Source organism: Panthera pardus, unplaced genomic scaffold, assembly GCF_024362965.1.
Source record: "Panthera pardus isolate Hobbes unplaced genomic scaffold, ASM2436296v1 HiC_scaffold_8, whole genome shotgun sequence".
NCBI lineage: Eukaryota > Metazoa > Chordata > Mammalia > Carnivora > Felidae > Panthera > Panthera pardus.
Genome location: NW_026527013.1, coordinates 104,121,018 through 104,144,279, shown reverse-complemented (window position 1 = coordinate 104,144,279; position 23,262 = coordinate 104,121,018). Strand labels below are relative to the sequence as shown.

The 23,262-nt window shown below is 38.8% G+C and overlaps 1 pseudogene; it reads right to left on the bottom strand.

Annotated features, from left to right (window-relative positions):
* Nucleotides 1-563: 563 nt before the first annotated feature.
* Nucleotides 564-23,262, bottom strand: part of LOC109263592 (centromere protein V-like) — a 47,448-nt pseudogene continuing 24,749 nt past the window's right edge.

Genomic DNA, 23,262 nt, shown 5'->3' with positions numbered 1-23,262 from the left:
TCACTTTTTTCTGAACTCACCATAGTATCTTCCCTCACCTATGCCTCAACAGGATCCAGCATCCCCACTGCCACGTGTACGTACCCCAGGTCCCTGACTCTCTCTCTTTCCCCCTACCCACCTCTATTGCTGGAAAGACCTTGATCATCTCCAACCCTTTTGTTTCAGAGGAGAGAGAATCCTTTTTATTTTCCCAATGTCCTAGATGCCATTTTTCATTCATTCTGCATTAGGTGGGAATTGTTGATTTCCTCTTGGGAAACCTGGCTAGTTAGAATTGATAAATCAAGTCATTTGGGGGCTTATAATGGTGTCATAGCACTACATGGCAGGGCATCTCTCCTCCCAGGCTCTACATTGTATATCCCACTTGAGTTTTCCTCTTCAATTCACAAGTTTCTCAACCTTCACTAAAATGCGAGACTATATGTGTTATAGTGACTATAGGACTATAATGTAGTATATATTAGTATATATAATAGCCATATAATACAGCGTATAATAAAGAAAACTTGATTTCCAGTCATCAAGCTCAAAAAAGCATGGGTTTCCATCCCTGTACTTTAGACATAGGAGATGACTGGGAGGTGGCACAGCCCACCTGGGGCAAAACTGCCTCCACCTTTATCAGCCCACTTTTCCCAGGCACCTCTTCCCCATTTTTCCTTCTGGCTGGCCGTCTGCTGCCAGCTAAAAGATCATTAAAACCAGCTTAATTTGGGGCCATTTCCAGGGAGGGAGAAGCAAGGAAGGCCTGCTGTACGACCTTGGAAGGCTGCTTTTCCGTGATCTAAATAAAGTCTTTGAAGTGACTCCAAGGATGTTATCCAGGATTAGAGACTTTGAAGAGAGCAAGGACCTTCACCGTGTCCTCCCCTTCCTTCATCTTAATAGCCTTTCTCTAATAAAATGCCTGTCCTTTGGCTTGAACACCTTGAACTATAGAATCTTCAAGAGATTAAGTAATAGTGCTTCAGGGAATCAAAAGAACTATTCTGTTAAGGCCACAAATACCTCCCTCCCTACTCTTTGGTTGCACATATTATCTGCTTTCACTACACAGTGCCTAGACTGTGTAGTTTGGCTTTGAAACTTTGAAAGCTAGTTATCACAGCCAGAATATTACACTGACAGAGCATCCTGGTAGCTCTGCCTCCAGTCCCAGTCATTACCCTCCTGCTGCCCAATATCAAGGGAATCAAAGTCAGGTTCTTACCTACAGGTCTTGTGTTCTCTACCCCATGAACAGCGACATTCTCTCTCTGTCTTTCTAATCTTGCAATTGTTAAGACTCTTGGTTGAGAGTGGCAAAAGTGGACTCACAGGAAAGAAAAGAATTTGTGGTTCAGAGAAGAAGGCATCTCACAGAAACCAAGAAAGGGTTGATCAGCAGACCACAGCAAGGGCAGAGACTCAGATGGGGTTCATGGATGGAAGCAGGACCATGGCAAGGCTCCGCACCCCATCTCTGCAGAGTGTTCTTCAGTCTTTCTCACTTTGCTCTCGCCAATGCTGGTATCATTTTCTCTGTTCCTAAGGCAGAAACACACAACAGAATTATCTTCCCCAGAAAAATTTTTAAATGCAGGCTAAAACTTTGATTTTCCTATGAAGGCACCTTAATCTTGGGATGTACACTGTGTTCAGGTGTATGTAGATGTCAGTACCCAATACAACCAAATGGCCAGATAAAGGTCAAAAAGAGAGAGGATGGTTGTGGTAAGATGAATAATGGTTCCCAAAGACATCCAGGCTCTAATCTCTGGAAACTCAGTATTACCTATGTGGCCAAAGTGACTTTGAAAATGTGATTAAGTTAAGGGTCCTGAGATAGGAAGGTTACCCATGATGATCAAGTGAACCCTAATGGAAGCAAGTGTTCTTAAAAGAGACAGGCGGAGGGAAATTCCACTGAAAGGAGATGGAAGCTGAGAGTGGAGTGATATGCTTTGAAAATGAAAGGAGGGGCCACAGACCAAGGAAGACAAGCAGGCATTAGACACCAGAGAAGGCAAAGACAAGATTCTCTCTTGGAGTCTCAGAAGAGTGCACATTCCTGCCGGCACCTTGATTTCAACCCAGTGAAAACCATTTCAGATTTCTGGCATCCAGAACTGTAAGAGAATAAGTTTGTGCTGTTTTAAGCCAACATTGTGGCATTTTATTACAGCAGCCATAGGGAACTAATGTAGAAGTTCTTAAAATACAAGAAGGAGTGGAAATGCCTAGGATGAGAATTCTTGGTAAAGCTCTGAGCTGTCACTACAAAAGAAGCCTCCACAATCCCGCCTCAGGAGGGGAGTGTCCCAGTGTTAGCCAGTGTCTGACTTCTACGTAGCAACTTCAGACACATGCAAAGAAAGTACCTTATGACTGAACAACTAGATACAAATGCTTTCTGCTTTAAGGGGGAAAGGTTCAAAAGAAGTAGGAATAGCAATGAATGGTGACTTGGGAGGAAGTTCAAAGAGAAACCAAGTATGAGGTTTCTCAACCTGAACAGAGAAGGAAAGAGAGGTGTAAGGCCCTAGAAAGAACTCTACATCAGAAATTAGGGTTCCGTTGTTCCTGATTCTACTTACAGAGTAGGGTAGGTCCTCTCGCCTTCTTAGCTTTTGTCTAGGCATCTTTGACATCGGGACTTAAGTGACATGATCCTGAAGACCTCCTCCAGCTCTAGGATACTGTGATACTCAAATTTCTGTCTAGATTTTGGCCTAGATATTTCAGTGTTCAACCCTGGGGCTCTTGAAGTTTACCTTCCTGTGCTCTGGCATGGTAGATACAGTGACATAAAATCCTGCATTTTATGCAGAAAGCCCACAGATGGTCATGTATAAAACCTCAAAGATTATTTAGTAAGAAAGAGAACCAGAGAAGCTAAAGACAAGGCCCTTAAATTAGCCATGCAAAAAATCTTCACAATGGACTGCTTATTGAGGCAAATGTGAATATTTCTCAAGGAAATCTGGAGAGAGTTCTGCAGAGCTGAAGGTAAAACACAAAGCCATCAGCACCACTAAAGGGAAGAGCACATTCCCTGGTGATGGTAGAATTCAATGGTAACAGGGAAAAAACAGCACCTTTTAACAAATAAGGTAATTTCTGTGTTTGGGAAATAAATTGAAGACAAGCAGATGTGCCTGAAATTGGCACATCAAAACCTATTCCTCTCCTAAATTCCTCATCTATGTTCCTTTTGTCAGCTAAAATCATAGCAATCTTAACAAAAGTTATTAGTTATTTCAATCTCTAAAAAAGAAAAAAAATGGCCATAAATTGTTCTTTCAACAGCCTCAAATAATCTGTGCAGCTCTGTCATCTATATGGAAATAAAAAGGTTTTTGTTCTGTCCTGAAACTCTAATAAAAAGGGAAGTTATGTGTGCCAATTCAATGTTGCCTTCATTTAAATGTAACAGAACCCAAAATACAGTGATTTAATCAAAAAGGTCTCAGCTCTTCTCTCATTAGAGTAAGTTCAGAGGTTGGCAATCCGTGGTTAGTCCAAGGACTTCACAATGACATCAGTGTCTCAGCTCCTATCTTCTGCCCTGTCATCCTCAGCAGGTGGCTTTGAGTTACATTGTTAATCCATGGGATACAAGATAGATGCTCCAACTTCAACTCACTCTGAATTCTAGGCAAGAGAAAAGAAGGAAATGCTGAGGGCAAAAGGTAAAAGACTTACTTGTTCCCTTTCAAATGCTTTTCCGAAAGCAGCATCTACTTAGAGCTATGTCTCTCTTTAGTCATCCCCAGCAGCAGAAGAGGCTGGGCAATTCATGTTTTAAAAGTGGGCACCTTTCTTTCTTAAAGAATATCAGGATTTCTTTTAGGAATAAAGTAAAGAAGAATGGATACTGGGTGTACAACTAAAATGTCCACCATATTTTTGAAAAATTGTCAACTATTTTATTTGCTTCAATGAAAATGATCATTATGGCTTCTCTTATAGCTATTTAAAAGAAGAAGAAGAAACATACTTTAGTAGTAGGGTGTATTCATTAAGAATCCTTGGGTGCATTTGCAACAACATGGATGGAACATGAGGGTATTATGCTAAGTGAAATAAGTCAGAGAAAGACAGATATTGTATGATTTCACTCATATGTGGAATCTGAGAAACGTAACAGAAGACCACCAGAGAAGGGAAGGGGAAAAATAATTTCAAACAGAGAGGGAAGCAAACCATAAGAGACTCTTAAATACAGAGAACAAACAGAGGGTTGATGGGAAGGTGAGGGGGAGAGGGGAAAGTGGGTGATGGGCACTGAGGAGGGCACTTGTTGAGATGAGCACTGGGTGTTGTATGTAAGCAATGAATCATGGGAATCTACTCCCAAGGCCAACAGCACACTGTATACATTGTATGTTAGCTAACTTGACAATAAATTATATTAAAAAAAAAAGAATCCTTGGTTGCAAGCAACTGAAACCAACTGACAAACTAAGGCAAAAAAGGGGAAGGTGGCTTGTTGGACAGGTACCAAGTTATTTCATAAAAGTGAAGAAAAGTTTGAATAACTTACTCTCATAAAGAAAAAAAAATAAGGATGTTCCAAGGATGTCTTGGAGTTTTCCTCTACAAATCTGCCAATAACAGATATAGACCAAATAGTGCATCTTACAAAATAGCACCCTAAAATTACAAGGTGATAACCGCCAGCTCATGTCACAGCTGGGTTTTTATTAGGTCATTGAATCATCCTATAAGGCCAGTATTTTCTGAATGACAGGGCATATGATAGGGTCCAGTAATCCCTTGGGTATCATCCCATTGTTTACTACTTTTGCTGTGAATTTAGGGGTCACATGTTTACTCTGACAGAGTATATGACCTTCAATAAACTCAAAAAAGACGAGTATAGGAAGAAAAAGAAATATAAGTCCAGAACATGCATATCTATTCTTATAGGAAAAGAAAGAAAGAAAGAAAGAAAGAAAGAAAGAAAGAAAGAAAGAAAGAAAAAAGAAAGAAAAGAAAGAATCTGATTTATTCACTGATGACAGGTGCCCAATTTAGTTGATCTAATTACTGGGTATCCAGGAAGCACCCCTGAGGTTTGGTGCCAGATTGTGGTTCAGGATTTGAAGCCATTGCTTGAAAAATTGGTCACTCAGCAATGATACTAACTAGGCAAGTCATATCTAGTGAGGTGAAATTCACAAAGTTAAGCCTATAGCAAGTATAGCATCTATCTCTGCCACCATGCCTGCTTTATTCATAAGCCGGCTGATTAAAACCTGTACTGCCTAATAAAGGAAAAAGACTGGTAGCTATGGGCCATCCTGTCTACCTGACAACTAAGAGTCTCTTCCACAGTGAAAGTCTTCTGAAAGGTATAAATGAGACACAACTGTTTTCATGCTCCAAGCTCATTCTGTGAGATCCAGTCAAACCATTCCTTTACTATCTTGTCAACACTATCCTAATCTTGCTCTTTCCCAACAAGGGTCAGACAAAAAAAATCGCCTAAAAATCAATACAAATCCTGATTTTAAGCCAAATTTCCTTCTAGGCAAAGTAAATAGCAAATTGTTATGTTTGGTTTTCTGGCCAGAGAGAGGTTTAATTTTCTCCACCATCTTTCAGGGCCACTCCTATCTGGAGCTGTAATACAACAGGCTACTTCCAATTCATATCAGTATTTTACAGAGAGCCAAGGAGAATGTCTTATCTTTAGCCACATGGTTATGGGAAACTACCCATGAAACTATCTATAGGTATAAACTGAGGAACTCATGGCAATGTGAACGATGGGAACATGTGCAACCTGATTGTACAAACTATTCGTGCCTTTGGTATCTGATCTGATGATGGAATATTACTAGCTATACCCAGCTTTCAAGCTAAGTATATCAAATAGCATTAGTTGCTTATAAATAGTTCAAAGCCTGTAGTTGTCCAAGAGCAGGGATTCTGTCTTCACCAGAGTCCCTTTAAAAAGGAGGAGTTACCTAGAAAGAAGAGCATGGCTCTGCTCTCAAATTCTAGAGATCATGACTGGATTGTCCCATGAGGGCTTATCACAGACTCCATTGTGCATCCTGGTCTCCAAACAGTACCTTTGGAACTGCTGGGTAATTAGGGTTGAGTAAAAAACAACATGAACTTTACTATGAAAGAGCCAAATCTCTTGGTCTGGGAGACTTTCAGATAAATTTATAATTCTTTCTCCGTCTTATCTTGCCATGTTTTACTCTGTGTTTCCTTCTCTCACAGACTGTGGGTTTCGCCACCATATGACTTGCTTTGATCAATGGAATATGGGTGAATATGACAGTATTCCAGTTCCTAAAAGAGACTTTAAGATGTGACGTGTATGAATTGTTCTCTTGTGCCCCCACCCTGCACCAGGAGAACATCCCAAGTAGGTGGCACTCTTTCAGCTTTGGGCCTACAATGAAAAGACATAGAGCACCCTGAGCCCTCCCTGCTACCTGTAGGACAGCTGCCATGGCAATGTGTGATTCAAAGAAAGGAAAAGTAAATGCTTATTTTTGCAAGCCATTCAGATTCTCAAGGCTTTTGTTACACAGTAAAACCTACGAAAGCTGACTCAAATTAACAAATAAATAGGTCACAGACAATACACAACATGTTCTTTCAAATAATCATAAACTATCTTCAGAATATGTAGAAGACCACCGTGCCCCGTGTTGTGCCTCCTTCTCCATGGTAGGAGACACCAGGTACATACACTTGCCCTTTACTTTAGAAATAATATCCCAGGAGTGCCCTCAGTGGCTCAGTCAGTTAAGCCTCTGACTTTGGCTCAGGTCATGATCCCATAGTTCATGAGTTCGAGCCCCACATCAGGCTCTGTGCTGACAGCTCAGAGCCTGGGGCCTGCTTCAGATTCTGTGTCTCCCTCTCTCTCTCTGCCCCTCTCCCCTGCTCACGCTCTCTCTGTCTCTCTCTCAAAAAAAAAATTAGAACGAAATAAAAAAAATAAAATAGAAATAATATCCCAGAATACTCTAAATCTTTAATGCCATAGAAATGTCAAAGTATCAAACCCCAGAGATTTTGTAGGCATTATCTCCTAGCCCTTGGACCCAAACATCTGAGGTATCCCCCATTTCCTGTTCTCCGAGGCCCATCACTTTAACATCATCAGTGTAATGAACCCATATAGAAGCTATTGTTGATGGCTTACCCAAACCTCCATGACCAAGCCAGTGCACCAATCCCTCAGCTCCTTTGAGTATTACAAGCTAATGACTTCTAGCTGCAACCTTTTGCCCAATGGCTACAGGCAGGAAGATACTTTTTGAACAGTGTCCCTCATGGCTGACTGTGTATCACAGACTTCTAGTTTTCTATCCCAGAATATACTGGGGTGCTTCCCCCTCACACACACAATCCAATGACCATTTCCAAATACCTGACTTTATAGATTTCCTGAGAGTCTACCTCAATGTCTCCCCTATATGATGGCTATTTGGGTTGAGGTTATTAAGGTTGTAAGCAACAGAAATGGGTTCTGGCTAGCTTAGTTGAAAACGTATTGGAAGAGTATAGAAGTGGCCCCCAAATTAAAATAGGGGTTGAGCAATGAAGATTTGAGATGTGAAGAAACCATGGAAACTCCAGACATTTTCAGTTGAGTTTGAAGACCCTCTGTCTTTGGTGGTGGTTTTCGAGTTTTCCTGCACATGATAATTACAAGAGAATTATAAAATTCTGGTGTTGATACTCAGTCCATACCCTAAATGAGTTAAAATCAGAATCTTTTGGAATAAGACCCAAGTATCAATATTCTTTAAAATCCCAAAGGTGATTCCAATCCGCAGCCATTGTTGAAGGTATCTGTATCAAAATCACCTAGAAGTCTTATTAAAACAGATTGTTGGGCTCCAATCTGAGTTTCTGATATACATAAAAATCAATTAGACATAATTTGCATTTACAGCAAGTTCCTAGGTGATGCTGAACCTGGGTCTGAGGTGGGTTTAAGATTCTGTATTCCTAACAAACTCTCATATGATCTGAGGCTGTGGACACTCCAGTCACACCTGGGATAACAAAGTATGGAGCAGTGGTTCTCAAAATTTAGTAAGCATAAAAGTCATTGCAAACCTTGTGAAATGTATCGTCTGGTACTCTACCACTGAATTCTGATTCATTGGTTCTGATGTGAGAGACAATATTTTCTATGCATAAGTAGCTCCCAGATGATGCTGACGCTGTCAGCCCTTAGGCCACACTTTTCTAGCACTGCTCTAGAGTGATGGTTCCGAGCCAGAAGTGCTTTTCCCTCCCAAAGGGACATTTGGCAAGATCTGGATACATTTTTTATTGTCACACTGATGGGGAGAGAGGGGTACGGAGAGTGTGCTACCAACATCTAGTGGGTAGAAGCCAGGGATACAGCTAAACATTCCATAATGCTCAGATAGGACAGCCCCCACAACAAATTTTCCAGCTTAAGATGTCAAAGTGCCAGAGTTGAGAAACCCTGCTCTGGAGGGTGGCTGTTAACAACACTCAGCTGCTCCTCCCTACCTATCCATCCTGAGTTTGTAATTCCTGTGAGAAAGAATAATATTGTCTCAGCTTAGGCGTCCATCCTTGGATCACTCAACTATGCCAAGGAGGCAAGTTCTTGGAGTACATACAAGACAACTGGAGACTCGGTCCTCAGAGAGAAGCAATAGAAGGCAGACAACGAGTTGTTCTGAAAGTCAAGAGAAGGAGGGTAAGGTACAACTTTAGCCAAGACAATTGTGCTCACTAGAGCACGGGGGCAGTGGGTAATGGGCATCTGTCTGAGGAATGATGAATGATTGAGTCTTCACACACAGCAGTCACTGGAGCTGCTGCTGTAGCCTAAAAAGCTGGGAACCTCATTCCAGGCTCTTGACGCCCAAGGTAGCTGCAAAGAGCTCCCAGTATTTCTTTACTTCCTATGTGTCCTTGAGACAGATCTCCATCCCTCAGGTACAGAGCCTATTTCTTTTCCTTGCAAACTGAAGCATGTACACACAGAAACAGGCACATGCATGTGTACATGCACCCCCCCCCACACACACACATACACACAGAGTGTTCAATATTAATTCGGTCTGAACAATCTATCCCCATAAGAACTGATGAAACACATAAGGAATTGAGGGATAAAGGAAATGATCTTGCCCTAGTCTTTATTTTCACTTTGGTTGTTCAATTCTGTCTCAGACACTAACTTTACTCTATCAGAGTTTGTCCTGGAATTATCACTTTCTTGAATGGGAGTAATAATAGCTACCCACTATTGAGTACTCATTTGGCTATACATATATGCATGTTTTAATCCTCATAACATTCTTATGAGGTAGCATTATTATTATCAATGAAGAAAATTAGCCATAGAGAGGTTATATAACTTGTCCAACATCATGTATTTCCTAAGCAGTAGAACTGGAATGCAAACCCAAGTCTGTAAAACACCAAAATCTTTTGCTTATCTACTCTGGACTTTTCCCTACTTCCCAGTCCCAAGCATGAGACATAAGATAGCCCAACATCCTCAGTAGCTAAAACAGGTCAATAAAATCTCACAGGACCATCATGAAAAACAAATTTAAACCAAAAATGATCATCAAGGTTGGTTAACACTCATAGTACTTACTGCTTATTGAAGACCATCTGAATACTTACCAGAGACACATAACACCACTTAATAACAATAGAATTTTCATGTCAATCAAGATAGGTATACACCACATTAGTGACTTCAGGCCAGATGGTGAAGTAAACTTAGGATGAGAGAACCCCCACTGGAACCGTTTCCTCCACAAAGATACTACTTATGAGCCTGTTACTGCAAGTTGTTCCCTACAGATCACCCAGAAACATGCTGTCAGATCAGCCCAGCTGGAATGAACCCTGGGTGTTAAAGTAGGAATTTCCCAATGCTTTGTGGATTTCAGACCCAGTCCTTCACTAGCTGTTACAACAGAGGGTAAATAAGTGGAGCATGCATGTGCCATGCCAGCTCCTCAGAAGGTTGTGTCTCACTTAGATCATCAGAGCCATCGGCCAGCTGTCCTGCCATCCCTTATGCTTTGCACAATGCCAAGTATTCTGCAGATGGCTCCCCAAGTGCTAAATAATAACGGTGTCTAGATTTCAAGGGCTGTTTGCAGTACAGTCATTCTTTATACTCATTCTATTAACTGCCGTTGTCTTCACTCTTGGTGCGAAACAGTATTACAAGTGACAAGATGGACACCTGGTTAAAAGACATCTTCAGAAATACAACTCATCGCTCCCAATCATTTCAAACTCTTACAACATTTGACTGGAGCAAAGCATAAAAAATGTTAGTGGCTTGTCCTTTATGCTAGTTGCAAAATTTACAACCACTCCTCCACCTGCATCTTCTCTGAGATCCTATCTGCCTTTGAGGGCTAACATGACATAATTCTGCTCCACTATATCATGTAATTGTGAAGAGGAATTTTCTGCTTGGAAGAGACTGTCTCATTTCAATATGCTGTGACATCTTTTGGAAACCAATATCCTCTATAATGGGGAATGGCTGCAGATCAAGGGCAATCATTTCTGTGATTTATGAGCAGTGCAAGCAGATGGTTTTTTGAATATTTGGCTTTTTCCCAAAAACCTCATGCAAGCTAAGCTGTTGTATCTTATTGCATGAAAAGCCTCTGATTCCAGGTACAGGGATGGGCTGACTCAGAATCTGACTTTGTACTTGAAAACTGGGACATGCTGCTAACCTGCAGAAAGCCAAGGAACTTTTTTTTTTTTAATTTCTCCTACAGCTAGCAGCACTCATAACCACAGACCACATTGTAAGCCAAAAAAGAGAAAGCCAGATACCTGGTCTGGAAGGTGAAGATGTCTCACTTTGCTATGGTTATTAGATTATCAATTTTCTCCCCTTAAGACCTGTGTGAATCACAGGGAACACTATTAGCCTGGAAAGAATTAATTATAGCCCTGATAAAGGTGACCTTCCAAACAAAAGCAAAACGGCAAACCAGTCTTTTGTGTGAAGCACCTGAGAAGTTAGAGGGGTTGAGTAGGAGTCTAAACAGGATCTTGAAAAATACTATCTAATTCAAAAGGAGTATGTTGGGCTCTTTTAAGTGGGAGACCAGGCTATGATAGGAAATTTTAATTATGTATATTATTCAATATTTTGAAATTTGAAGACTTTCATTTCAATTTGGCTGATTTTTTTCACAGGTAAAAGGAATGGGAATTTTTTGAGAGCTAAGGATTGATAATGGATAAAAATATATCATTTCCCCTCAACAGCAGAAGACTTGGGGATGTTGCACATAGAAGTGAAGGCAGCCGGTCAGAGTGACTTGAAACAGGAAACTGTGAAAAGTGACTTTCTCTACAGTTAATATATCTCACAATGTGTCATTAGCTTGGGATACTATTTGTTGCTCTTTCTTTTCTGGAAGGAAGTGAGTAATCAAAATGAGTCTTTAATGATTCTACATTCTTTCCTGTAACAATGAAAACCCTCCCTCTCCTTCTGTTTCTCAGGCCCAGCAGTATAACAACCTTCTCCTATTTAAAACTGTGTGTTCAGGAGAGGTTCTAAGACAAACCTTCCACTGTGACAGATTTCCCCCTAGAAGGTGCCGAACATTCCAGAAATGAACCATGAGGCCTCTAGCACCCCCACCCGTACATCTGAGACCACACTTGGCTCAGCTCACCTGTTTGCCCTAGAAACAGGTACTTGCACCTTTCTGTCCATTATCATAGCTTCCCAGGGCAAAGGGTGGAGTCCTCTTCAAGAATGCAGCCTGATGGAGCACTTGGGTGGCTCAGTTGGTTGAGCATCCAGCCCTTGGTTTTGCCTCAGGTCATGATCTTAGGTTCGTGGGTTCAAGACCCACGTTGGGCCCTGTGCTGACAGCTTGGAGTCTGGTTGGGATTCTCTCTGTCCCTCTCTCTCTCTGCCCCTCTCTCTCTCTGCCTCTCTCTCTCTCTCAGGAAAAATAAACTTTTTTTTTTTTTTTAAGAAGAATGCAGACTGAGCCCCTTTAGGAAGTCATAGATTTTCAGTTCTATTAATATTCTTTTTATTCCACAAATTCTATTTTTATTCGCTTAATCACTCATTCACATATCAACTTAACAAATGTTTACAGAGCACATGTCCTAGCTTCAGGACACAGGCCTGCGCCCCCAGCTCTGAACAGAACACACAAGGTCCTGCTTAACTTCCTGTTATTTGGTTTTACCTTTAAGAATTTACTGAGTTAATTGCTTTATTTTTTTCTTGTTAATAATGAAAAAATATAAAACTATGAATTTGCTTCTGATTGCAGGCTTGATAAGATGCCATTAATGTTTTTACTTAACGACTTCCTTGCCATTGTTTTTTCTAATAACTGATTTGAACTTCTCTTTGAGTTTGCAGAACACCAGTTTGTATTAATGTTTGTTTAATCTTAACAAACAAAAAATTGGAGATATTTTGCTTCCTTATTATTAATTTCTGGTTTATTTTCATTAGAGCCAAAAATGTACCCATTATATTCTGCTTTCTAGAACTTATGGTTTCTTTGTGCACTAATAAGTTCTCAATTTTTTTGTAAATGTTTGATTGTGGGTTGACAAAAATGTATACTCTGTTAGTAATAAATAGAGTTTGAATGAAATATATTATAAATTATTTAATTCAGACACTATTATTTTATTTTGTATACCATATTATTATACTATAATACTACATAGGATATTTATTATATATTATAAATATAAATGTTATAAATTATACTATTAAATGCTACGATTAATTGATTAAAATGTTCTTTTCCTTATGTGTGACTGATCTGTTCAAAACTCAGAGGTATGGGGGCACCTGGGTGGCTCAGTTGGTTGGGCAGCTGACTTCAGCTCAGGTCATGATCTCACAGCTCTAAGGCTCATGGGTCGAGCCCCACATCGGTCTCTGTGCTGACAGCTCAGAGCCTGGAGCCTGCTTCGGATTCTGTGTCTCCCTCTCTCTCTGCCCCTCCCCTACTCACTCTCTCTCTCTCTCTCAACAATAAATAAACATTAAAAAAACTGAGAGGTGTGTTCAAAATCTCATATTTTTAGTGTTTTCTTATATATTTTGATTTTATTCAGTACATTCAAATTAATAACTATTACATTTATACAAAAAAAAAAAAATCTTCCTGGTCCCCTTTAATGGTTTTTGCCATGAATTCTATTTTCTTTGATGTTAATATTACTATCTGTGCTTTATATCTGTTTGTGTTTGCCTAATGTATCTTCTTACTAGCTTTTACTTTGAAATACTCCTTCTTCATATATCTCTTCTTTAGCATTTACCTTTTTAGAATTTTTTTTGCCACTTTATTTGATATGTGTTTGTTAACTATACTTGAACATCTTTGTTTTCTTATTAGAAAGGTCAACCCACTTAAATGTATTATCATAATTTATATATTGGGTCTTACTCTATTCCTTTTACATATATAACATGTTTTATGCCCCCTACTTGCTAGACTTATTCTTTTATGTCTACTCTTTTTTCTCCCATGTTTTGCTATATTGGTCATACTTTTTGTTTCACTTCTATTTATAACTAGTAGATTACTTTTGGTTTTCCAAAGGTTTATATATCTGGTTTTCTATCGATGTCCACTTTACTCCAGCACCATTTGTTGAAAAGACTAGTTTCCCTCCATTGGACTGCTTTTGTACCTTTGTAAACAATCAAGTAGGCATATTTGTGTGGGTCTATTTCTCAATTCTGTATTCTGTTCATTGATCTATGTATCTATCCTGCCAATAACATACAGTCAGGATGCTGTAGAAATTGGGTACACTGATTCCTCCTAATTTATTGTTTTTCAAGTTGTTCTAGCTATTCCGGTTCTTTGACTTAACCATTTAAAAGGCAGAGTAAGCTTGGAGTGCCTGGGTGGCTCAGCTGGTTGACCATTCGACTCGATTTTGGCTTAGGTCATGATCTCATGGTTCGTGTAATCGAGTCCTGTGTAAGACTCTGCCTTGGGTGTAAAATCTGCTTGAGATTCTCTCTGCCCCTCCCCCACTTGTGTACATGCAAGCACACTCACACACACACACACACACACACACACACACACAGACTCTGCCTCTCTCTCTCTTTTTTATGTTTATTTATTCTTGAGAGAGAGACAGCGAGTGGGGGAGGGCCAGAGAGAGAGGGGGAGACACAGAATCTGAAGCAAGCTCCAGGCTCTGAGCTGTCAGCACAGAGCCCATCTTGGATCTCCAACATACAAACCATGAGATCATAACATGAGCCAAATTCAGAGGCTTAACAGACTGAGCCACACAGGCATCTCTCTCTCTCTCTCTCTCTCTCTCTCTTAAAAATAAAATTCGGGGCACCTGAGTGGCTCAGTCAGTTGCGTGTCCAATTCTTGGCTTTGGCTCAGGTCGTGATCTGTGGTTTAGGTGTTTGATCCCCACATCAGGCTCTACACTGACAGTGTGGAGCCTGCTTGGGATTCTCTCTCTCCTTCTCTCTCCCTTCCCCCACTCATGCTGTCTCTCTCTCAAAATAAATAACTAATTAAAAATAATAATATAAATAAAAAGTCTAATAACCTTGCGCGTATCTACAAAATATATGTCTGGGATTATGAAAGGAATTGATTAAACCTGTATATCAAGGGACACCTGGGTGGCTCAGTTGGTTGAGCATCCAATTTTGGCTCAGGTCATGATCTTTGGTTCATAAGTTCAAGCCCCACATCCGTTCGCGGCTGTCAGTGCAGAGCTTGCTTTGGATCCTCTGTCCTCCTCTCTCTGCCCCTCTTGCCACTTGCACTCTCTCAAAAATAAATTAAAGATATTAAAGAAAACCTTGTATATCAATCTGTGGAGAACTGACATTTTTACTATGTTGAGTCTTCCAATTCATGAACACAGTACATCTCTTCAGTTATTTAGGTAATCTTTGATTTCTTTCATCAGCATTCTTATGAAAGCATTGAATGTTTGGATTTAGAATGTAGTTTTTAGTATTCAAGTCTTGTTCACATTTTGATAGATTTGAAAGTTTTACACCTAAGTATTTTTCTCTGGGGTTTTTTGAGAAAATTTAAATGGTATTTTATTTTTAAGTTTGATTTCTACATGGTCATTGCTAATATATAGAAATAAAATAGATTTTTCTATGCCTCTCTAGTGACTCTACTAAACTCACTTATTAGTTCTATGAGTTTTTTTAATGCTTATTTTATTTATTTATTTATTTTTGAGAGAGAGAGAGAGACAGAGTGCAAGTAGTAGAGGGGAACACAGAATCTGAAGCAGGCTCCAGGCTCTGAGCTGTCAGCACACAGCCCGACATGGGGCTGGAACCCACGAGCTGCAAAATCATGACCTGAGCTGAAGTCAGACGCTTAACTGACTGAGCCACCCAGGTGCCCCACTAATTCCATGAGTTTTTATGTAGATTCTCTGAGATTTCTTTGTAGATGATTATGTCTTCTGAAAACAGAAACAGGCTTTTTCCTCCATTCTAATTCCATTTCCATTTCTTCCATCCTAATCTAATACTTTTTAGTTCCTTTTCTTGCCTTCTTGCTTTAGGTAGAACTTCTAGCACTATATTGAATAAAATTGTTGAGAGTAGATATCTCTTTACCTTCTTCCCAATATTAGAGGAGTGTATTCAGTCTTTCACAAGTAAAATATTACCTGTAGGATTTTTGTACATGATTTTTATCAAATTTAAGAAGCTCCATTCTATTCCTATTTATTCTGAAAGTCTTTGTGGTAAATATGTACTGAATTATGTAAAGTGCTTTTTGACATAATAGGTACTAAATTATGACAAATGCTTTTTCAGCATTGCTTGCTATAGGCATATAATTTCTTCTGTCTATTCTGTTAATATGGTGGATTACACTGGTTAATTTTCAAATATTAAACCAGCCTTGCACTGTTGGAATAAATCCCACTTATTCATGATGCATATTTTTTTATATTTAGCTGAATTCTACTTGCTAATATTTTGTTAAGAATTTTGCCTCTAAATTCATGAAGAAGATTGGTCTATAATTCTTTTTTTGTACTGTCTTTGACTAATTTTTTAAGCTTATTTATTTATTTTTGAGAGTGGGAGTTAGGGACAAAGAGAGGAGAGAATCCCAAGCAGGCTCCACACTGTCAGCACAGAGCCTGACTCAGGACTCAATTTCATGAACTGTGAGATCATGTCCTGAGCCAAAACCAAGAGTCAGATGCTTAACTGACTGAGCCACCCAGGCACCCCTTGACTAATTTTTTTTTATCAGAGTAAAACTAGTGTCATAAAATGAGTTGGGAAATACTTTCCTCTTGTCTCATTTCTGGAAGAGATTGTATACAACTGATGTGAATTCTTCCTTGAATGTTTGGTAGAATTCTCCAGGATAACCATCTAGGCTTGGAGATTTCTGTTTAGGATGTTTTAAAATAATTAATTCAATGTTTTAATAGTTACAGAGCTATTCAAATTATCTATTTTGTACTGGGTGAATTATGGTAATTTGCTTTTTTGAGGAATTGGTCCATTCATATAAACTATCAAATTTATGTGTATAAAATTCTTCATTGTGGTCTCAACTGACGTCATGGGAAATATGAGTGGCCTTCTTAACCTGGGAAGTGATGAGACCCTTGACTCCATTCTAGATGTCCTCTGACACTACTCCAGAAGGAGGAGTAGAAGTGCTTCATTACTGCACTGGGTTGGAAGTCCAAGATTTCTATGTGGTTTCCACTGGCACAGTAGAGTGTGTGAGGCCTCCTTACTACTGCCCAACAGATATGGAAGTTTGGGCCCTTATTCAGCCTTCTCTGACACCACCCTGACCTAAAGAATGAAAACCTTGCCCCATTCTGGCAAGGACAGAAGTCTAGGATCCCCACTCAAACTTTGTTGTCATGGGTGAGAGAGAGGTCAGAGAATTTCTGAGGTTTTTTGTTATAATAGAGTGCTTATTGTCTAAAAGTTTTCAGTATTTTTAGGCTTCCCCTTACCTGGTCCTTTGACTAGAAGGAGGAAGCTTTTGGTGGGATTTTTAAATCTGTATCCATTGGTTTTTCTGGGTTGCTGGCTTCTTTAGCTCCAAATCTGGGATGTATGAGGCAAAGAGGAAATCCAAGGGAATTTAGCACTGTGTTATTTCTTGGGTCCCAAGATCGTCAGTTAGTGACTTCTCTCCACCTTTCAAAGTCTTCTTATAGTTGTTTTATATGTAATGTGCAGGAAGTTTGTACTTAGCAGGAAGAATAAAGAGAAACATGTCTATTTCATCCTTTCAGGAGCAGAAAGGATGAGAAACATTTATTTTCTTTAAAAATAAAATTATTTTTAAAATCTTGTCTGGTTTAAATGTATCTTAATGTAATCTTTTTTCATCAGGAGTAATATGTGGGGTATATTTTCTAAAGTTCATAATAAGTACATCAATATATACTAAATAAAAAGTCTCTCTTTATACATGATAGTTACCATGACTAAACAGGAAATTCAGGGTTAGATCTCAAATTATTTTTACTTACTTTAAAATTCTGTAGACATTACTCCACTGACATCTAATGTTCATTATTATGCTGGATTAAGATCAGCCAGTCAGTTCTCACTACATTTTCCTTCTTCATTGAAGATTCTTTATTTCCTGTTAAAATTCAAAAATTTCACTAGAATATGTCTACATGTTGTTTTTCTTTTGCCCAATTTTTATGTGCTGCTGCAGGATGTTCTTCACCTCAAGAAGGTTTTATGCCATTATTTCCTGATGTTGCTCTGTTCAATTTTTTTCTCTTCTCTTGGAAGAACAATTTTCTGTAGGTTGAACTTCTCTTCTTTGCCTTATACACCTGTCCTCTTCTTTCTTGTTAATATCTTCTCCTTTTTTCTTATACTTATCTTATGAATTCCGGGAAATTGTTGAAAGAAGTCTTTCAAGTCACCATTATTTCTCTTAAGAAATGATTTTTATCTGTACTCTAACATATGCTTTAATTTCCTCATTACATTTTAAATTTCTTTCCAATTTAAACTTTTCTTGTCAGTTCCCTTTTTACTTACAACTGTGTAGAAACCCCTTTCTACTTTTTTTATATCCTCTTTCTTCTCTCATTTTCAGAGATTCTGTGCCTTCTGAAAGTTAATTGAGTGCACAATTAAAATGTGATTTTGTTCCCTCAAGTAATCTCCTCCAGTTGAATAAGTAATATGTGAACAGAAAAAGCAATCAAACATGACAAAAATATATATAATTAAAAGCAAATCTCTCATCCCAAATATTTACCCCTTTCCTAAAATCAAAAATTGTTAATAATTTTTCATTTCCTTCCAGAAATATTTTATGTATACAAGAGCATGTAAATGCATATTTATGTTTTCTGTGCTTTTTTTTAAGTTTATTTATTTAGAGAGAGAGATCAAGGAAGGGGCAGAGAGACAGGGAAAGAGAGAATTACAAACAGGCTCTGCGTTGTCAGCACAGAGTCCGACACAGGACTAAAACTCGTGAACCATGAAATCATGACCTGAGCCAAAATCTAGAGTTGGATGTTTGACCAACTGAGCCACCCAGGTGCCCCTATGTTTTCTGGTTTTAATACAAATGGGATCATTTTATGTTAGCCTTGATTTTTTCACTTAATACATCCTGAAGATCATTTCATATTATCATATAGTAGTCTACCTCATTCTATTAACGTATGACATATAACACTGTTCTCAAAGTAGTGCACAAATAGCATTTGAACAAATATCTTTTTAACATGCTTATAAACACTTCATATGCATCACAGAATGGCTATCACGTCCATTCATTGAAATAACATTGTTCTCAAAAATTTAACACTGTTCTCAAAGTAATGAGCAAGTACAACTGAATTAACCCACCATAATTCATTTATCCATATCCCCATGATGGCATTTAAGTTGCCACAAGTATTTAACCATAGAAAATGTTCTTGAAAAGCATGGTCTTCCTTTGATTGTTGACTTATGTTTTGGGGGGGAAATTATAAATATTTACTGCTTTTTTTTCTTTTTTTTTCCTTCTATATTCTTTTTTCTTGTTTGTGCATCTTTGAATAATAAGAGATATTTAAACTTGGTGCTTGCCCAGCAACAAAGTGACTTAATTCTCCTTTACTCTCCCCCCCATCTACATATTTTCTGTGTCCTCCTTCCACACATAAAATGGAAGTGCTGACTTATTTTATAGTTCCATTCAAGAATGTTTGAAAGAAAACATACCAATATATTAATATTTCTCTGTGGGAGGTTGAATTAAAGGAGATTTTCAGTTTCATCTTTAAACCTTTTTGCATTATTTTAATCCTTTACACTGAAAAAAAAAACAGTAATGTTATAAGAAGAAAAAATAATGCAATGAAAATTTAAAATACAGCATTTAAAATATAGCATTTGCCTCAGTTCAATAATCCAAAATGTGGAAATAGGGGCCATTGAAGATGAAAACTGTCCCAGAATAGGAATTTAATCTCTATGCTATTTTTCAAAGTGTACTGAAGTCATTACATTGGTGGCAAGCTTTCTGTTGATCTTGGCCCTTATAACAGGAATAATGGACGCTCTTTAATGCCAACCCCAAAAACACTTCCCCCTTCTTTACTGCTAACAGAATCTCAATTTTATTTAGATTGAAAACAAAGCACAAAGGATTAAACAGATGAAAGTTTAATGAAAAGACTGTTTAGAGTGGTTGGGCAGGGTCCAAGGATCAGCAGCAGCAGAAAACTAAAAACCTACTCTAGGCCTGAAGAAAAAAAAGGACAAGAGGTTATTGTATCCAAGGGAGAGCAACAGCTGTGGGAGAAGGCCTCCTGGAAGTATCTGTGGCTTTTGGTATAAAGAGAATGGCAATAACAAAACCGAAAGAGAGCTGGAGCCTCAGAAGCAGCACTACCCAGTTGGATTTGCATCCAGTGGCAGTACAGGGAGGGAAGAAGCAGGGGAAATAAATACCCCAACCATTCTATTCTCCTGCCTTCAGATCTCTGGTCATGTCTCCTAGTACCAAGACTCAATGAGAAGTCAAATTGGCAAGGGAGCTCAGATGATCTAGGCCACAGAGATCAGCCCTCTGAGGCATGGAGCAGGTTAAGAAGGGAAGTGAGACATACATCTTTTATGTTCTGTCTCACATTCCCCTGGCCCACTATTCTTTTCTGGCCATTTCTATGTCAACCAGCTGCAGCAATAGCCCCTGGACTTAGCTATCTCTTATTCCTCGCAATCTTTTGCCTTCACTGGGTGAGACCCCTACATGAAACTAGACTGCCTATCCATGCTGCAGCATACTCAAAAGTGTACATGCAAGGTAGTTAGTGGCTGCTGGGGAAACCCTTAACCAATCAGGATTGGAAGCCAGTCAATAAATATATCCTCTTCCATGTCTTGAGCAAACCATTCTGGGAGTGGAACTACATAGTTCTTCAGAGAATTTTTAGCTAGACTGAGCCCCAGTCGTTCATAACAGTAACTAACACTCAACTTCAATAATTCCATTCTTGGATTAGCTTCACCTCCTTCTCGGTGTTACTAATCTCAGTCCCCAGTTAGTGTTCCCTAACATCACATCCCAAAATAACTACCTTCATGTATTCCTTTTCTCAAGTTCTGCTTTTGGAAGAATTCGAGATAAAATAGATGAAGAATGGGTAGTTCTGGAGGGGCCAAAGGAGAATAAGCATTCTCAGTGTCCCTCCAACTCCCAAGTGATGCAGGGGTAAGTAAGCCTATTCCAAAATGCAGGTATCAATTCTAATCAAGTCTATAGTAATGTTTTAGAAAAGGACGTGTGACCAGCTTGGGCCAACGATAAAAGAGAAGTATGTTTTTCTACTTTATAATGTAACAAATTGTAGCACAAGGGTAGTTCTAAACAGGCCACCTAAAATGTGAAGCTGCTGCAAAACACATAATGTTTTCATTGGGTTCAAAACATAACTCCAATGATTTGGGTAAAAATACACACCATCAGTCCAACAATAGTTTATCAACTCCAAACTACTGGTGCCACAATTACAAATGAAAGCTAGGGTCCAGTACCTTGAGAAAGAGGAAAGACAAAGGGAAGCTTGCAGTTGCCATCAATGTCTAACCAGAGTCCAAGGGAAGGGAAAGTCCTAGGTTATACTGTTTGTCAAATATGTGGTTTGATTCTCCCATAGTTTGGAGGATGTGCACACTCAATTCTGATTCAACAAGATAAAGTTAATGGTATAACCAGGGGTTGGCAAACTTTTTTTTTTAATATTTATTTACTTTTGAAAAAGAGAGAGGCAGAGTGGGAGGGGGGAGGAGCAGTGTGAAGATGATGCAGAATCTGAAGCAGGCTTCAGGCTCTCAGCTGTAAGCACAGAGCCTGATACAGGGTTCGAACTCACAGACCATGAGATCATGACCTGAGCTGAAGTTGGACGCTCAACCGACTGACCCACCCAGGCACCTTGGCAAACTTTTTCTAGAAACAGCCAGCTATAAATATTTTAGGCCATACAGTCTCTATAAAAGCAGACATAGGAAATACATAAATAAATGGGTGTGGCCATACTCCATTGAAACTTTGATTACAAAAAGAGTTGGTGGGCTTGATTTTGCCTGTGGGCTGTAGTTTGCTGATCCTGGTGTTAACCAAGCAGCCCTTTGTTGCCCCCTCACAAAGAATCCAACTGCACCTCAATTAATACTTTCTGCAAAATGTGACTTCATCAGTAGGTAAAACATTAGACTATCCAGCAGCTACCCTCCAAAAATTTTATTTTCTCTTAAGAATACCAGTTTTCTAATATTTGTATTTCCAGAAAAAAATCAGATCAGCAAAATATTGTCTAATTGATATTTTAATTTATTCATCTCACAAAACACTTAGTATCTCACTCTGAAACTTCTACCCCCTAAAAATGATATTGAAAGCACAAGATCTGAAAACCTATCATGAAAGTCCATCGATTTAAAAAACACTGAGTAGAAGTGAAGAAAAATACATTTGTTCAAATATAATCACATAACTAAACCAAAAAGTAGTCTCCTGGAGATAACCTTATGTTAAAAGATTTTCATGTTTTCTTGAGAGCCTTTCATGCTGAAATCTTCAAAAGCCCACTGGCTACACACAGTGTCAGAATGCAACAGTGATTTACCAACCCCAGGCAAAATTATATAACAAAGCTAGGCTATGACGGAGTGTATTTCTTATCCAGTGGTAAGTAATCTGCAATTGCACACATTAGAATTTGGTCAGGCCGCAGAAGCTAATTGCAATACCAGGCAGAGTGTACTCAAGGCTTAATTTACATCAAATAGAGAGGAGGCTTCCAGAACCAGGCATTGAATCTCATGTTGGAATGCTATAGCTTTTCCTAAAGCAAAACAACACACTACCAACATCATTGTTCAGCAGCACCATGGGTATCTCTGTGGGACTTTTCTAACAAATTACTGACAAGAGTTGGCCCTATTTAATCCATAATCATGAATGCCATCAGTGCCTATGGTTAGAGGACTATAAAGCCAAAGAATAGCACACACTCGGGTCTTGTTCAGACTAAATTAGTACAGAACAAGGGCCAGCTACCAAAGTAACTGCGACTGCATCTTTAGACAGTCCTCTCAAAATAGTTATTTTTTTATCCTGAGGATTTAATGAAAAAATAAGCAATTCCTTTGAACATAGGAATTTCTTTTTTTTTTCTGATAAGCAAATGTTTAATTTACTCATCAAACAATGATTTTTTTTTTATCAACACCCACATTTTCTATCAAAGATTACACACTTTTCCTTGGCATCTTCTTTAGATGTTCTTTAAACTGGATCATTGATCATAATAGATAATGATATCCAACAGCGTATGGCTACATAGTGTACTTTGGACAGATTCCAGCAGATGCATGAAGAACATAAAAACCACTAACAAAACACCAAAACACTGACAAGCAAATAGCGACATGTGTGTTCAGGTGGGAGCGTATGGGGCAAGATTCTTTCTGACTTACATTGTCTTACAAGGCCCTCCTGCGAGATGGATTATGTAGACACGAAGGAAGCCCAAGTCCAACACTTGGTAAGCTGGGAGATAGATAAAGCATGGCAGATGAAATAGGAAAAAAAAAAACTATTTAAAACATGCATGTGCTGCTGAAATTAATGGGAACTGGAATAAATTTGCATAAACAAAGAATAGGAGAAGTGATCTGATTATGAAAAGCTACAATAGTCCTACTTAGGGTCACATTAAGGCTGT